General features: G+C 43.1%; 1 non-coding gene across 1 annotated transcript; it reads left to right on the top strand.

The window, feature by feature from the left end:
• The first annotated feature begins 4,242 nt into the window (after positions 1 to 4,242).
• Positions 4,243 to 4,315, top strand: TRNAE-UUC. Its single transcript has one exon. It is a non-coding gene; the product is annotated as a tRNA-Glu (tRNA).
• Positions 4,316 to 17,843: the final 13,528 nt, after the last annotated feature.

Raw genomic sequence — 17,843 nt, 5'->3', positions numbered from 1 at the left:
ATAGCTTACTCCTTCAGTGTCTTTAAGTCTTAAGCTCAAATATCACACTCTCAATGAGGCCTCCTCTGCCCCTCTCCCATTTAAAATGGCAACTCTTGACATTTCTATCCCCATATCCTGCTTTTTTTTCCCCATGGTATTTATAACAATCTCTTATATTATATATTTTCCTTACTAGTTCATGACCTATCTCTCTCCACTATCATGTAAGATTCATGAAGACAGGGATTTGGGTCTATCTGGTTCATATTCATTGTTCTATCTCTAGTGCCTAGTGTCTCACAAATAGTAGGTACTTAAAAAATATTTGTTGAATGAATGAATAAAAGATTTTCAGGCAAGAAGCAGCCTAGGAACTCAGCCCTTCTTCTTCCTTATCTCAGCTTTATTTTGGGATTCTCTCTTAATTCTCTTCCTCTTGAATTTCCAGCTTCTTCTTCATCCTTTTGCCTGGCACAAAGCTCAAAAAATATTTGTTGAAGAATGAATTTATATATTCATTCTGAGATATGTGATTGGTAACTAAAGAGTAAAAACCCAGGAGTATTTGAATTTTAGTAGTGATCAAAACCTATTGGCAAAGGGATTAGCTGGCTTTTTGGCACCACCAAGATCTCCCCACAGTAACGGGTACATTTGCCACAAGCTCCAGGAATCCACCACCTTCTCTTTCACCTCCCACTTATTTAATAACCCTCATGACTTCCCTGATGGCTCAAATGGTAAAGAATCTGCCTACAATGTAGGAGACCTGGGTTTGATCCCTGGGTTGGGAAAATGTCCTGGAGAAGGGAACAGTTACCCACTCTGGTATTCTGGCCTGGAGAATTCCATGGACAGGGGAGCCTGGCCGGCTATATAGTCCATGGGGTCCCAAAGAGTTGGACACGACTGAGCGACTTTCACAACAGTCACTACAAACAATGGGCCTAAGAGTAGCTTTAAGATGACTATTTGATTTTTACAGTTTCCAGGGCCTAAAGAGAGTGCATAACAGGAAAGACAAACTCACAGTGCAAACTATGAACATTCTTAAAGAAATACACTCACACAAATAGGCATATATACATGTAAATATGTGAATACACATTTACATACACCAGTTGTCAAATACATACCAGGGCAATTTCTAAGCAACTCCCCACAAACAACAGCAATATTTTATGTTTTTAAAACAATAAAACCCTTGACGAATTCTAAGCCTTGCCAAGTCGTGTATCTTTTATACATCAATAAAAAGGTAATTCTAGATCCAGTCATTCCTAGATCATCACTCAAGTTGGTTTCTTCTCCAAAGAGGCAGAAGACAGGATGAGCTCCACTAATGGAATTATAGCTGGATATGTGTGGGAGGGGCTGGCATCACAGTCAACCCATTCCCTTTTATTTAGAGGACAGATAGCCACTGTGTGTGTGTGTGTGTGTGTGTGTGTGTGTGTGTGTGTGTGTGTGTGTGTGAAGGCATAATTTATCTTGGGTTGTGGGGTTTTAGGGTCTTAGGATCCTCTCAGCTCTTATCCATTGTCCTTTTCTTCCTCCAGCTCTGACTCAAACACCTTCTCTAATACTCTTGTGGAGACTGGTCATTTCTGGGAGGTGGGAATAGTGGCTGCAGAGCTTAGAGTCTGATGTGAAGTTGTACTATGTGAAAATGAAGCCAAGATAAAGAAAAAGAAGGGCTGAGTTCCTAGGCTGCTTCTTGCCTGAAAATCTTTTATTCATTCATTCAACAAATATTTTTTAAGTACCTACAAGCAAGACCTCATGACAGTATCCCCCCAAACAAGTGACTAGCAATAAAGTCATAAGCATAAAAGAGCTCAGAGAGGAGAAAAATGGTGGTGTCAAATCCATCAGCTAGGAAAACCAAGGCATTGGTCTGAAAGAAGGTCCTATTGTTCAGGCATCAAGTCGTTTGATGCTTATAGAGAAGAGAATCTACTTGTAACTCAGTGGGCCTCAAACTTTAACATGCTCATTACAACTCAGTTTTGTAGGCCTCATTCCTATATGTTCTTTTTTTTTTTTCATTTTTTATTTTTATTTATTTTTTTTTTAATTTTTTTAAATTAGTTGGAGGCTAATTACTTCACAACATTTCAGTGGGTTTTGTCATACATTGATATGAATCAGCCATAGATTTACACATATTCCCCATCCCGATCCCCCCTCCCACCTCCCTCTCCACCCGATCCCTCTGGGTCTTCCCAGTGCACCAGGCCCGAGCACTTGTCTCATGCATCCCACCTGGGCTGGTGATCTGTTTCACCATAGATAGTATACATGCTGTTCTTTTGAAACATCCCACCCTCACCTTCTCCCACAGAGTTCAAAAGTCTGTTCTGTACTTCTGTGTCTCTTTTTCTGTTTTGCATATAGGGTTATCGTTACCATCTTTATAAATTCCATATATATGTGTTAGTATGCTGTAATGTTCTTTATCTTTCTGGCTTACTTCACTCTGTATAAGGGGCTCCAGTTTCATCCATCTCATTAGGACTGGTTCAAATGAATTCTTTTTAACAGCTGAGTAATATTCCATGGTGTATATGTACCACAGCTTCCTTATCCATTCATCTGCTGATGGGCATCTAGGTTGCTTCCATGTCCTGGCTATTATAAACAGTGCTGCGATGAACATTGGGGTGCATGTGTCTCTTTCAGATCTGGTTTCCTCAGTGTGTATGCCCAGGAGTGGGATTGCTGGGTCATATGGCAGTTCTATTTCCAGGTTTTTAAGAAATCTCCACACTGTTTTCCATAGTGGCTGTACTAGTTTGCATTCCCACCAACAGTGTAAGAGGGTTCCCTTTTCTCCACACCCTCTCCAGCATTTATTGCTTGTAGACTTTTGGATAGCAGCCATTCTGACTGGCATGTAATGGTACCTCATTGTGGTTTTGATTTGCATTTCTCTGATAATGAGTGATGTTGAGCATCTTTTCATGGGTTTGTTAGCCATCTGTATGTCTTCTTTGGAGAAATGTCTGTTTAGTTCTTTGGCCCATTTTTTGATTGGGTCATTTATTTTTCTGAAATTGAGCTGCAGGAGTTGCAGATTGGGAGAAAATAATAGCAAATGAAGAAACAGACAAAGGATTAATCTCAAAAATATACAAGCAACTCCTATATGTTCTTATTTAGTTAAGCTGAGGTAGGGCCTATGAATCTGCTTGTATGAAAAGACCACAGGTGATGCCAATACTACCGGTTCTTCAAGGACCACACTTTGAGAACCAAAGCTTTTAATGTTTTATCTCACCACTTCTCAAGTTTTAAAGTGCATATGAATCACTTGAGGATCATATTAAAATGCAGATTCTAATTTATCAGATCTGGGGTGGGGCCCAGATTTCTACATTTCTAACGAGCTACTTGGGTGTGGCTGTGATGGTGGTGCTGGCCCATAGACCACACTGGCTACTGAGAATTTAGCATATGTCCCCAGTGATGGCTAATTTTATAACTGGGCTATAGAACGCCCAGAGATTTGGCCAGGCATTATTCTGGGTATGTCTGTGGGGAGGGGGTTTTGAATAAAATTAATATTTGAATCAGTAGACTGTGTAAAGCAGATTACCCTCCCTAATGTAGGTGGGCCTCATCCAGTCAGTTGAAGACCTGAATGGAACAAAAATGTTCAGTAAGAAGGAACTCCTCCTGCCTGACTGATTAGCTAGGATGACTGTCTTTTCTCATCTTTAGACTCAGACTGATATATTAACCCTTCTTGGTTCTGAAGCATGCTGAGTGTCAGACTTATATTATCATCTCTCTTGGTTCTCAGGTCTTTGGATTCAAACCACAACTACATTATCAACTCTCTTGCATCTCCAAGTTGCTGACTATAGATCATGGGACTCCTCAGTCTCAGTTTCTGCATGATCCAATTCGTTATCCTAAATTTGCATCTATATCTACGTGAGTGCTCAGTCTCTCAGTAAAGTCTGACTCTTTGTGACCCCATCGACTGCAGCCTGCCAGGCTCCTCTGTCTATTGGATTCTCAAGGTAAGAATACTGGAGGGGGTTGCCATTTCCTCCTCCAGGGGATCTTCTTGACCCAAGGATAGAACCGATGTCTATGGTGTCTCCTGCATTAGCAGGTGAATTCTTTACCATTGAACCACCTGGAAAGCCCATCTATATCTGTGTCTATATCTATTTTGTCTATCAGTTCCATTTACCTGGAGAACTCTAACACACAACACTAATTCCAATTTGAAAATCCAGTCTAGGGACTTCCCTGGTGGTCCAGTGGTTAAGAATCTGCACTTTCACTGCAGGGAGCACAGGTTCGATCCCTGGTCAGGGAACTAAGATCCTGCATGCTGCAGTGTGATTCCCCCCACCCAACCCCCCAAAAAAGAAAATCCAGTCTCCCAGTGACTGGGAACTATACATCAATGGCAGGAGAGATCAATATAAACTGATTAGCATTGTGGACACCTAAAGGGTCACACTCTTTGGAATTAGAAGCAGAGGCCAAAATCTGCTATGGGTTTCTGGTTCCCTGATTCCTGGACCCCATAAGCAAAAACAACTAGTGTTTACTGAACTCTCACAGTGTGTCAGGAATTATGGCAAATATTTACATGAATTACCTTATTTGAAACTTCCAACAGGTACTGCTATTATTGTAGTTGTTTTATGAATAAGAAAATGGAGACTCAAAGAGTTACATTAAGTTAAGTAAAAGAGACACAACCTTACTCCCTTCTTTTATTTCCAAAAGAAATTTTGGTAAGTGCTTCTAGGGGGATTTGAATCCAGGTTGTCTCACAGCAAGCCCAAACTTCTCTCCATGATATGACACTATTTTCTCTGCTAGTCACTTATGCCATTGCCTGATTCATATGATGGGTTGATAGAAGATTCAAGAGACACATCTGTCTTCTGGTTTCCCAGGAGACACTCTGAAAAAAACTAACTTTGGTTTCCCTCTTCTCCAATGATCATAGTTTGTTTACATATTAAATATGGTGACAGCTCTCAGATCTACATGGCTCATTTTTGAGCCAGGGCTGTATGTTGGGCTTCGTTGGTATAGGTAGTTTACAACTGCTAATAGTACCTCCTTCTAGCTCATATCAGCTCTAGTTTGGCTATTTTCAGTAAGCCAACAGCATTTATGGGCCTTGTGTACATACCTTAATATTGCAATTATTGGTAGATGCCAGCTTCCAGGATATCTAGCACTTTGGATGATGGACTAGGGCCTGTAAATTTCAGTCCCAGGCAATGCTTCCTATCTGTGTAGGTGGCAGCAAGCAGAGTGATGGACCACATGAAACACACAGTTCTGAAAGTGGCTCAAGTCCAGATCCAATAAGAGCTTTCTTAGAAGCTCCCCTTTTCAAAATAATCCATAATTCTCAGAGGAGAGGAATATGGTTATTTATAAAGCCAAAACAATAACTACGAAAAACCTCTCTCTGAGCAGATGAAACCTTCTGCCACAGAGGTAAAGCTCAAAACTAAAACACAGGCCGAGGAGCTATCGCAGTGCCCAGCCATCAGCCAATCCAAGGGCAAATCAGATGGCACACAAGACGGGGGACAGAGTCAAACCAGTTGAGTCAACTGGGCCCTTAACTGTCAGAATGAAAAATATTTTGGTTCAACTGAGAAACAGCATTAAGATCATAAAGTACGATGGTTCATTTATGGTGGTTGTTGATAACTTTGTTTAAGGATCGTGTGTGTGTGTGTGTGTGTGTTCTTACTTCTTTTCTGTGTGGGCCTCCTCTCCTCCCCATGAAATCATTGCTGTGTGAACTCAAAATTCTTTCAGGCTGGAAGTCTGAGTGGCTCTGGCCTAGCATTCACCCTTTGTGCAGAGTAACGGTTTCATGAGGCAAAGGAACTGGGGCCAGGCATAAGCTCTGAATACACTTTTGTGGCTTCCACTGAAGATGCCTATGATGTCAATGCCTCAATTTCTAGGCGTTTGCATTTGTTTTCTAATTCTCACCTTATCTCTGCTGAACTGAGGGATTTGTCCACAACTGGCCAGCTGAGACAGGGAAACACTGGGTTGTCAGAGGCCAGGCATAGGGGTGGCAGCATCCATCCTGATTCAGGATTCTAGGGGTCACCTGTGGAGGTGGAGGAGAGGCAGACTGAAAGTGAAAGACACAAGGGGGAAGATCAGTTACTGAGGCTGATATGTCCTCCTGGCTTGAGACTGCCCTTCCCCTTTGATGTCTGTAACAGAAATGGCAGTACAACAACTATGTGATTTTTTAAAGATTTTTTTAAAAAATGTGGATCATTTTTAAGGTCTTTACTGGATTTGTTACAATATTGTTTCTGTTTTATGTTTTGTGTGATTTTTTTTTTGGCTGCATGTATGTGGAATCTTAGCTCCCCCACCAGGGATAGAACACAGGCCCCTCCTGCATTGGAAAGTGAAGTCTTAGCCCATGGACTGCCAGGGAAGTCCCACTACTACCATGCAATGTTAACGTCTCAGGCTGTGTGAGGACATGCACCCTGGCCCCCCAGCACTAACCAAATCGGCAGGTGAAAAGATGGATCCAAGGGAAAGGTGCCTCAAAACCCCGCATGGGTTTCTTTGAGCAGTTTGGGGACTTGCAAGGCAGTAGTGGAAAAATGACTGGGGACAAATCTGCATGTCACCTCAGCTTGCAGATTTACATTTATTTGCTTTTATTTTGATTTCATTTTGTAATGGCAAAAAACCCTTGAGTGGCTTCCTTAATTAATCAAATTAAGGCCAGCTTGCACCTTTGTGCAAGAGAAAGAGCCTTTCAGGATGTTTTGTGTGATGTCTCTTTAGTGTCCCCTTGCCTACCCCCCCTCCTCTCGCTGGGAAGAAAGGGAAGGGGATCCCATCTTTCCTCAAAGACTTCAGGTTAAGGATATCTGACCAAGTAGCCAGGTCTAACCACAGCCTCCCGGCAAGAAAGGACACTGCCGGCCCCAAGGAGCAGCTCAGTGTGACGGAAGGGGAGTCAGCCATTCGGGAGGATTTCTTTTCCTCTGCTCCCCACTCTGCTTCTGGCTTCTGCATCTGCTGTTTTTGTTTGCCTTGGGATGCCAGGCACAACCTCAGTCCCTTCTTTGTTTGCAAAAAGAAGTCTACTCTTCTCTGCCCGTGTGCTCAGTTGCTCAGTCGTGTCTGACTCTTTGCAACCTCATGCACTGGAGCCCACCAGGCTCCTCTGTCCATGGGATTTCCCAGGCAAGAATACTGGAGAGGGTTGCCATGCCCTCCTTCAGGGGATCTTCCCGACTCAGGGATGGAACTCACGTCTCCTCCATTGACAAGCTGATTCTTCACTGCTGAGCCACTGGGGAAGGCCCTGCTCATCTCTAGACTTCACAGATTTTGGGGGGCAGTCCCAGGAAGGGGGTCCCAGCACGGAGGCTTCTGCCAAGTCCCTTGTGTTCTTCACCCTCTCCTCTCTCTTCTGCTCTTTTTTCACTCCTCCTCCTCCTAGATTGTGCTCCTGCCTCTCATGCAATTTCTTCTCATTCTATTAGACCATCTAGCAGGTCAATCATCTAGGTCTTAACAGAATTAAGAATGTTTCTTTCGTGTACCAGTAACCATTCTCTTTAAAAGAAGATCAGGATTATAAATCACTTAAATTTTGGGGGGTCATTCATCCTCATATTTTCCTATAAGACAGATGGAAAAATTGAGGTCACAGCCACCTAGCAATCCAACAGTGTCACTCGGCTCCAGACACAAGTCCTCTGTATACCAGCCTGCTTCTGTTTTCTTCAGAGCATGCTCTCTCTCTCTCGTTTTTTTTTTTTTTTTTGGTAGAAGCTTTGCCAACTGTACATATTCTTTTTTTTTTTTTTCAGTTCTACATATTCTTTATTTTTTTGGCTGTGCTTGGTGTTTGCTGTGGCATGTGGGCTCCTCCTTGCAGAGTGCAGGCTTCTCTAGTGACCTGCAGGCTCCAGAGCTTGCAGAGTCAGTAGTTGTGGTGTGTGGGCTCTGTAGTAGTGGCACGTGGGCTTATCTAGTTGTGGCCTGAGGCTTAGTTGCCTCATGGCATTTGGGAACTTAGTTCCCCGACCAGGGATCAAACTCATGTCCCCTGCACTGGCTGGCAGATTCTTAACCACTGGACCACCAGGGATGTCTCCTCAGTTGTACATATTCTAATGTGAAAACTTTTATGGATGGTGGTAGATGATCTTGTTGCTATCCCCTAGGCTCCATGCTTCTCTAGAATCTCAAGGGAAAACACCATCTCCTCAAAAGATAGGAGCTCTTAGAATGCAGCCAAAAACCCTTCCAGGATCCGTGAGAGCTGTCCAACTTGTTTGGGGTGTGTTTCCCACTTTTCAAACCCCTCTTCAATACTGGCTGAGAAGGGAGAAGTTGGGGAGTGATGACTGGAAAAGGCAGAGAAACGAACTCTGTCCCTGAGGATCTTTTTTAAAGCCAAATAAACACATACTGTTGTTGTTTAGTCACTAAGGCTCAGACAGTAAACAATCTGCCTGCAATGCAAGAAATGCTGGTTCCATCCCTGGGTTGGGAAGATCCCCTGGAGGAGGAGATGGTAACCTACTCCAATATTCTTGCCTGGGAAATCCCATGGGCAGAGGAGCCTCGCAGGCTACATACAGTCCATGGAGTCACAAAAGAGTTGGACACGACTGAGCAACTGAACAATGAAAGCAACAACAACCACCTACCACTGTGGTCAAGGCAGGCAACCCAATTCTAGGCTTGTTAGAGGAAAGACCTGTCCCTTCCCCTTGCACAAAGAATGCTTGCCTCTGAATTCCGTCTGCAGGGAGACAATAGCAGAGCTGGGGGAGGCCCAGAGCAATGGAAAATGCAGATTGTGATCCCAACATCTAGGAGATGCTATCAGAGACCTCTAGAGGTTTTGAAAGGGATACACTTAGAAAACCACAAATAAATGTGATTTTATGCAACAGAAAACAAATATATGAAATCCATTATCCTCAAGATTTAGTGTAAACTGAAAGTATGTGTAAACACCTTTCAAAAAGGGTTAGAAGCATTCATAAATTTATGCATAGCTGGTTACTAAGGGCAACTAGCATGTTTTCATAGGAAGCTGGAAACAGACGATACTTTAGAGATCAGCTCATCTCTAGCACTCCCGCTCCCTGCCCAACCTCTGCAGTGAGGGGCCATCAGAAAGGGGCCTCAGGGAGCCAAAGGTGGAACCAGATGGGAAAAGGGTGATTCCTAGTGGTCTCCCAGGTAACCCCCATCCCCACCCTAAATCTTTTTCTTGAAAGTTGAGTTTTAGAGAGGAGAGAGGGAATAAACCAGCTTAAATACCTCTAATTAGCTAGAGGAGCCACAGAGACTCTTTATGTGTGGGGCTTGGGGGATGGGCAGAGGGCGAACATGCAAAGATGGAGAAGAAAAAGATCCTGTCTTGTCCTTGCAGAGATCATAGTCTAACAAGGGATGTAAATAAGTGAGAAAATATTATGAGATTATGTACAACACAGCAGGGTATACCCTGGGGGCATAAAGAAGGGCTGAGTACCATGAACAAAAAAGTGGGGAGTAGGGCAAACTAGCTTCCGGATGTGAGGGAACCTGAAGCAAGTGTCAGCATTTGGCTTAAATACACAGGGAATCGTTAGCCCTGCCATCGTCTAGTCAAGCCTAGACTCCATTTATTTATTTATTATCATAATATGGTAAACATTTTTTAATTCTTAATTTTTGGCTGTGTTGTGCAGGCACCATGTGGGATCTTAGTTCCCCGACCAGGGATGGAACCCACACCCCCTGCATTTGGAAGCCTGGAGTCCTAACCACTGGACCACCAGGGAAGTCCCCAGACTCCATTTTAGAGCTCATGGTTCTTCAGAAACAATGGGAATGGTGCCCCCTGGAGTTGCCCATCTCAGCAGCCCTCCTCAAAAATCAGCTACAGTGACTTCCCCCATTTCCAGATGAGGAAATGGAGGCCTGAAGACATGATTGAATGAACTACTTGGGGTACACAGCTATTTCATGTCAGAGTGGGGCTCCACTTCACTTCTACCATACTGCCTTGCCAAGGAGGGTGGGCTCTCAAAGGCAGTCTGACCCTCTCACAACACATGCTTCCTTGAGACCCCTCTTCCAGCAGGGCCACCATTAGCCTATTCACATTAGAATGAAATGTTTCATTGATTAGAATTAGAAACGCTTCATTTTTATGAAAAAGAAAAGGATATCTCTTCCCCTAGGCAGGCGCAGACCCTCACAGGGTGCTCAGCTTGGCAAAGAGAGCTTGAGTTAAGCTTCAGCCCTCACCTGCTTCCTCAGGTGGGTGTCCTGCCCCAGACGCCCTGCCTCACCCTACCTAGTAGCCCTTCCCAAGAGGAACATGAATCCTGGGCTGTGAAGCAACCCCAGGAAGTGTCTGTCCTTGTAAAGACCCTGCTCCTCCGGAGCCAATCCCTCCCCTCCCAGACCCCCAGCCTCCAGGTGACGGCATTTCAGTGATGAAAGGCACCAGCCCTGTCAAGTTGCTCTCAGATTTTGAAGTCTGGAAAGCTGGTGTGGACTCCCTCAGGCTATAAGACAGTTCATACACATAAGATGTTATTATCTCACCATTAAATAAACAGTGCAACAATTAAGTCTGATTTGAAAAAAATGAATCAGCTTCCTCCACGCTGCTGGAAGTTCTCAAATGAGGTGCCAAACTTCATGTTTAGCACCTGTTGAATAAACAGCCCACTCAGCTGCCTTTCTCCTAGCAGCGCCTTCCAGCTTTGAAATTTCAGTCACCTCCCAAGTCAGGTGGGGCCTCAGCTGTGGAGAGCAACCAGCCTCCTCTTCCTATAATTCTCTGTGGGCTGTGGGACCAGAGTGTAGATCTCATCCCCTTCCCTCTGGCCCATGCAACTTGTCTCCCTCCTAAACCATCTGTCAGTATTATGACCGATTAAGCACGATACTGGAGCTTCCCCCTTGGCTCAGTAGTAAAGAATCTGCCTTAGATGTATAAGATGCAGGAGACCTGGGTTCGATCCCTAGGTGAGGAAGACCCCCTGGAGAAGGGCTTGGCAATCCATTCCAGCATGGAGAATCCCACGGAAGAGGAGACTGGAGGGCTATGGTCCATGGGGTTGCAAAGAGTCGGACACTGAGCACGACACTAGCACGACACCAGAAACTCTTGAGCCCGTACACTCCTCTTTCTATTGTTCCTCAATTTCCTAGGACCCAGAAGATAAGATTGAGCAGGAAGTCTGGGGGATAATTTCCCCCCTGGCCCCAACACTCACTAGTGCTCACAATTCTCCCAGGAGTCTAATTTCTTCCTAACATGTGACTCCAAGAATTTCTAGGTAATTGCACAGAGCTCTGATAAGGAGAACACACAGCACCAGTCACTCAAACTGCAGGGTGAATGTGTTTGTCCTATCTTTTCCCACTGAGACAGAAGGATATGTGAATCAAGCGACATGCGAATATCTCACAATTTAATGGAATGCATGTACTCCACCAAAGGTAGCTGTGAAAGAAGTACTAGTTCCTCATTAGCTATTTTCCTTTCTCTTTACTCCTTCCTTCCTTCCTTCTTCTCTCCCTCCCTCCTTCCTTCTTTCTTTCCTCCCTCCCTCCCTCTTCTCCCCTCTTTCCATTTGGGAAGCTATAATAAATAGATTTATTATGGGGTAAATTCTTTCAACACGCCTAGTTTAACTGTCAGATCACAGTTTAGTGGAACTTCAGTGGGAGAAACGGGAAAGGCTGTGAAAGGCCGAGGGGTTCCTGTTCTAACCTGAGACAGTCCTGATGGGATTGAGCTGCCACGTAGAACTTGCAATAGAGTAGGGTTGAAGCACATGCTGCTGGTTTCAGTGGGAGGAGGTTTTTTGCAATTCTTTTGGAACCTAACTCCCTTTAATCATCAACCTTCGTCTCCTGGGCAATGCCAGGATCTTCTGTCTCCTCACTTGTCCCTTCCAGAACTGTTTCTCCCACATTCCCTCCACTTTTAAAAATTAATTGACGGGGCTTCCCTGGTGACTCAGAAAGTAAAGAATCTTCCTGCAATGCAGGAGATGCAAGAGACCAGGGTTCAATCCCTGGGTTGGGAAGATCCCCTGGAGAAAGAAAAGGCTACCCACTCCAGTATTCTTGCCTGAAGAATTCCATGGACAGAGGAGCCTGGTGGGATACAGTCTATAGTGTGACAGAGAGTCAGACACGACTGAGCAGCTAACACTTTCGCATCTTTTAGAGCAGTTTTAGGTTTACAGAAAAATTGAGCAGAGAGCACATATGTCCCCTCTGCATGCAGTTACCTCTATTATTAAACCTTGAATTAGTGTGCTTCTTTAGTTTTAATTGATTAACCAATAATGATACATTATTATGAAAGTCTGTAGCTTATATTAGGGTTCACTCTTTGTACTGTACAACTCTATGCATTTTAACAAATGTATAATGACATTTACCCACCATTACAGTATCATAGAGAATAATTTTAGTGCCCTACAAATCCCCTGGATTCTACCTATTCATGCCTCTCCTTCAGCCCCAGCCCCTGGCAACCACTAATCTTCCTAGTCTCTATAGTTTTGCCTTTTTAAGAATGTGATATAGTTGGAATTACGTAGTATATAGCTTTTTCAGACTGGCTTCTTAGAGATATGTGTTAAGTGATATCTGTGTCTTTTCATGTTCACCTTCTTTCATTGATGAATAATATTCCATCATCTGGATGTACCAGATTTTATTAACTTACCTTTTGGAAGGTATCTTGATTACTTCTAGGTTTTGCAATTATAAAGAAAGCTGCAATAGACACTGTGTGCAGGTTTTCGTGTGGACCTAAGTTTCCAAATTATTTAAGAAATACTAAGAAGTGTGGTGGCTGGATTATACAGTAAGACTATGTTTAGTTTTGTGAGAAACTGCCAAACTGTCTTCCAAAGTGGCTGAACCATTTTGCCTTCCCACCAGCAGTAAATGAAAGTTCCTGTTGCTCCATAGCCTTCTTGCCAGCATTTGGTGGTGGTAATGTTCTGGAGTTTAGCCATCCTAATAAGTATGTAGTGAGTGGCAACTCACTGTTGTTTTAATTTGCAATTCCCTAATGACAGGATATTGAGCATCTTTTCATATGCCAACTTGCCATCTATATCTCTCCTTTGGTGAGGTTTCTTTCACCTGTTTTTAAGTTAGGTTGTTTGCTAAGTTTTAAGAATTTTCCTATATTTGAATATTAGTTCTTTACCTCTTAGGTGTTTTGAAAATACTTTTTCCTAGTTTGTGGTTTGTCTTTTTATTCTCTGCAGTTTCTTTAACATGGAAGATGTTTTTAATTTTAATGAAGTCCACTTACTATTTTTTTCATTCATGGACCTTGCTTTTAGTATTGTATCTAAAAAGTCATTACCAAACCCAAGGTCACCCACATTTTCTCTTATGTTACCTACTAGAATTTTTATAGTTCTGCCCTTTACATATAGGTCTAAGATCCATTTTGGGTTAATTTTTGTGAAAAGTATAAAGTTGGTGTCTATGCTCTTTTTCTCTCTTTTTTCTTTTGGTTGTGGATGTATGTTTAGTTGTTCTGGCACCATTTGTTTAAAGAACTATTCTTTCTTCGTTGAATTGCTTTTATCTTTTGGCAAAGATCAGTTAGCTATATTTGTGTGGGTCTATTTCTTTTTTCCTTCCAACTTTATTGAGATATAATCGGCATCAGAACACTGTATTAGTGTAAGGTGTACAGCATAGTAATTTGACTTATATACAACATGAAATGACTACCACAAATATGTCTGTGGTAATTTAATGTGTTTAGTGAACATTAATCATTTCATATAGATACAAAATTAAGGAAAATAGAAAAAAATTTCTTCTGATGAAAACTTAAGATTTACTCTTTTAACATCTTTCATATATAACATACAGCAGTGTGAATTATATTTATCGTGTTGTACACATCCCTAGTACTTATTTATAAGGGTAAATTTGACCTTTTGCCTGCCTTCATCCAATTCCCCTTCCCTCCTCCTCTGCCTCTGGTAGCTATAAATCTGATCTCTTTTTCTATGGGTTTCCTTTTTTGTTTGTTTTTGAAGTATAATTTACCTACAACACTATGCTAGTTCCTGTTATAGAACAGAAGTGAAAGTCACTCGGTCATGTACGACTCTTTGTGACCCCATGGACTATACAGTCCATGGAATTCTCCAGGCCAGAATACTGGAGTGGGTAGCCTTTCCCTTCTCCAGAGGATCTTCCCAACCCAGGGATTGAACCCAGGTCTCCTGCATTGCAAGTGGATTCTTTACCAGCTGAGCCATAAGGGAAGCCCATAGTGAATCAATATTTCTATACATTTCAAAGTGATCACAAGTCTTGTTACCATCTATCATCATCACAATTATTGACTAATAATTGACTATATTCCCCATCCTGTGCACTTCACATCCAAGACTCATTTATTTTCAAACTGGAATTTTGTGCCTCTTATTCTCCCTCACCTATTTCTCTCCTCTCCCTAGCCTGTGTGAGTCTACATCTGGGTGCCCTGTTTTGTTATATTGATTTAATTGTCTGCTCCTTTTCCAATACCACATCATCTTGATTATAGTAGGTGTTGCAGTTGGAAAGTGTCAGTCTTTTGACTTTCTTCTTCACCTTTGTCTTCATAATTGTGTTGTTTATACTGGGTCTTATGCTTTTGCATATAAGCTTTAGAATCAGTTTGTTGATATCCACAAAGTAATGCTCTGGGAAGTTGGTTGGGATTGAGTTAAATCTATAGATCAAATTGGGAAGGTCTTTGCATCTATGCTTATGAGAGATGCTGGTTTGTGCTTTTCCTTTCTTGTAATGTCTTTATTTGGGTTTAATATTAGGGTAATGCTGGCTTCATAGGACAAGTTAAGAGGGCTTCCCTGTGCTTTTCCCCCCTGAAACACATTGTATAGAATTGATATAATTTATTCTTTAAATGTTTGGTAGAATTCACCAGTGAAACCATCTGGACCTGCGCTTTCTGTTTTGGAAGGTTATTAATCATTGATTCAATTTCTTTAGTTGATATAGGCCTTTTCAGATTATCTATTTCACCTTGTCTGAGTTTTGGTAACTGTGTCTTTCAAGGTATTGGTGTATTTCATCTGAGTTATCAAACTGGTGGACATAGAGTTGTTGATAATATTCTTTTGTTTTATTTTTAATTTCCATGGAATTCCCTCTACTTTTAACCCACTCATTCATTTAAGAATTACATGTTGAGCATTCACTATTAAAAAAAGGAATTCAGCATACATTTATTGAATGCCTATTAAATGCCAGGTACTGTGCTAAGGCTGGGTCTTCCCCAGTGGCTCAGTGGTGAAGAATCTACCTGCAATGCAGAAAACGCAGGAGATGTGGGTTCATTCCTGGGTTGGGAAGATCCCCCGGAGGACGGCATGGCAACCCACTCTAGAATTCTTGCCTGGAGAATTCCATGGATAGAGGAGAGTGGTGCACTACAGTCCATAGTGTTGCAGGGTCGGACATGACTGAAGCGACTTAGCATTCACACATGTGCTAAGGCTAGGGATAGCACGGCATTGTTCTCTTGGAACTTACATTCTAGTGAGGAAGACTGAGTTTGAATAAACAAACGCATCAAACAATCGCAATTTTGTGTGTGTGTGTGTGTGTGTGTGTGTGTGTGTGTGTGTGTGTGTGTGTGTGTGTGTGTGACTTGGTCATGTCTGACTCTTCGGGATTCCATGGACTGTAACTCACCAGGTCCCAGGCTCCTCTGTCCATGGAATTCTCCAGGCAAAAATACTGGAAAGGGTTGCCATTTCCTTCTCCAGTGGATTTTCCTGACCCAGGGATTGAAGCCAGGTCTTCTGCATTGCAGGCAGACTCTTTACCATCTGAGACACCAGGGATGTCCAATCGCAATTGTAGTAGATGCTAAAGAAGGAAATAAACAGAGAGAGAAGTTCTCTCTGATGGCCAGGAAAACCTCTCCAAAGAGGTGACATTTTAGCTGTGAACTAAAAACTGAGAAGGATCCAACCTTGAGAGAAGCCTAGGAAAGAGCCCTGCAGGCAAAAGGAGCCACATGTGTGAAGACCCTCAAGAAAAGGAAGAGCTCAGCACATAGGAGCATAGTGAGCAAGGGAGACAGAAGAGGTCTGAGAGGTAGGCAGAGGCTCGATCCTGGAGGACCTTATGAGTCATGAGAAGGAGGTTGGATTTTCTTCTAAGTGAAATGAGAAGTTTTGAAGGATTTTAAGCAGGAGAGTGACATGATCTGATTTACATTTTTAAAAGATCACTCTGATCTTTCCTTACTGCTGTGAGGAAAATAAAATGAAAGGAAACAAGAGTAAACAAGAAGGGAAACCAGATAGGAGCTATGGTGATTGTCTTCCCAGGTGGCGCAAGTGGTAAAGAACCCACCAGCCAAGGCAGATAGACACATAAGAGATGAAAGTTTGAACCCTGGGTGGGGAAGATCTCCTGGAGGAGGGAACAGCAACCCACAGTATTCTTGCCTGGAGAATCCCATGGACAGAGGAGCCTGGTGGGCTAAGGTTCATAGGGTCACAAAGAGTTGGATACGACTGAAGTGACTTAGCACACGCACACATGGTGATGGTCTAGGCAGAAGGAGCTGGATGCCTGGACTTGAACACAGAGGGCAGTGAGAGTTACAATGGGGAGAAGTAAAAGTGAATGAATATGGGGATCTATTTTGCTAAACACAGAACTGGACATCACACATTGAATTAGCTGAGTGATCTGCCTACCTCTGTCCAGCCACAGAAGGGTGTCTTTCTCTCCTTCCAGTTTGAGGATTTCTTCCTCAAGAACCTCAGGCTTTGCTCAGGAGCCACAGAGTCACCATATTGGTTCCTCATTTTATCTTTATAATCCCTGGGAGTGACTATAAGAGTTCCCTAGGTCTATCAGTGACATATGTTCAGAGGTCCACTATTTCTATCTCAAACAAGTGTTTCTACATTCTGGGCACATTCCAAATAGTGCAGCCCCTGAGGATCACTGTTCTCATCTCTCCCAGGTGGGTGACATTTAGAATGATGATTGTTCAGCAGCACTCAGACTTCTACTAAATGGTATGACAGAAGGAAGGACTTTGACTATCAGCATGATTAGACAGTGGAATGGATTGCCAGAGGAGGTTATGAAGGTTCTTCCAGCCAGACAAGCTGCTGAAATATGAAGACATTATGTATCAACGTGAGCAGCATCTTTATATTCTAAGGGTGGGTAGAGAAAGCAATTCAAGGGACAATGGGAGGTAAGGTGGACATGGTCAGTGCTAGGTCATGGGTGGCTGCCAAACAACACAAGCTGGGACTCAGCTGAGCTGGGCCAGCAGGTGAATAGGGGAACTAGAATGAATGCCCAGGGAGCTAGTTGCCATGAGTTATGAGGTTGAAGCCAAGGTCTGAATCCAGGGTGTAAAAACCAAACTGGAGGACACAGACAAGGTCTAGAGTCTGAATAGACAGGTGAAAGGAATCCTGCAGAGGTCCAAATCAGGCAGAAGGTGGTGTCAGGAGAACCCTGGTTTAATGGCAGTATTGGTCTGTGGCTGGGCTTCAAACCAAGAAGAGGGAAATTGGTGGAGATAAAATCCGAGCGGGACATGTATCTTGTGAATCAGAAAAGCTAGGTGGGTCCACACCGTAGCTCAGCCAAGGATGTGCTGCTGCTGCTCCATTGCTTCAGTCGTGTCCGACTCTGTGCGACCCCACAGACGGAAGCCCACTAAGCTCCCCCGTCCCTGGGATTCTCCAGGCAAGAACCCTGGAGTGGGTTGCCATTTCCTTCTCCAATGCACAAAAGTGAAAAGTGAAAGGGAA

The sequence above is a fragment of the Cervus elaphus genome, chromosome X (genome assembly GCF_910594005.1).
Source record: "Cervus elaphus chromosome X, mCerEla1.1, whole genome shotgun sequence".
In the NCBI taxonomy this organism is placed as follows: Eukaryota; Metazoa; Chordata; class Mammalia; order Artiodactyla; family Cervidae; genus Cervus; species Cervus elaphus.
This window is presented reverse-complemented; position numbering and strand designations above follow the sequence as displayed.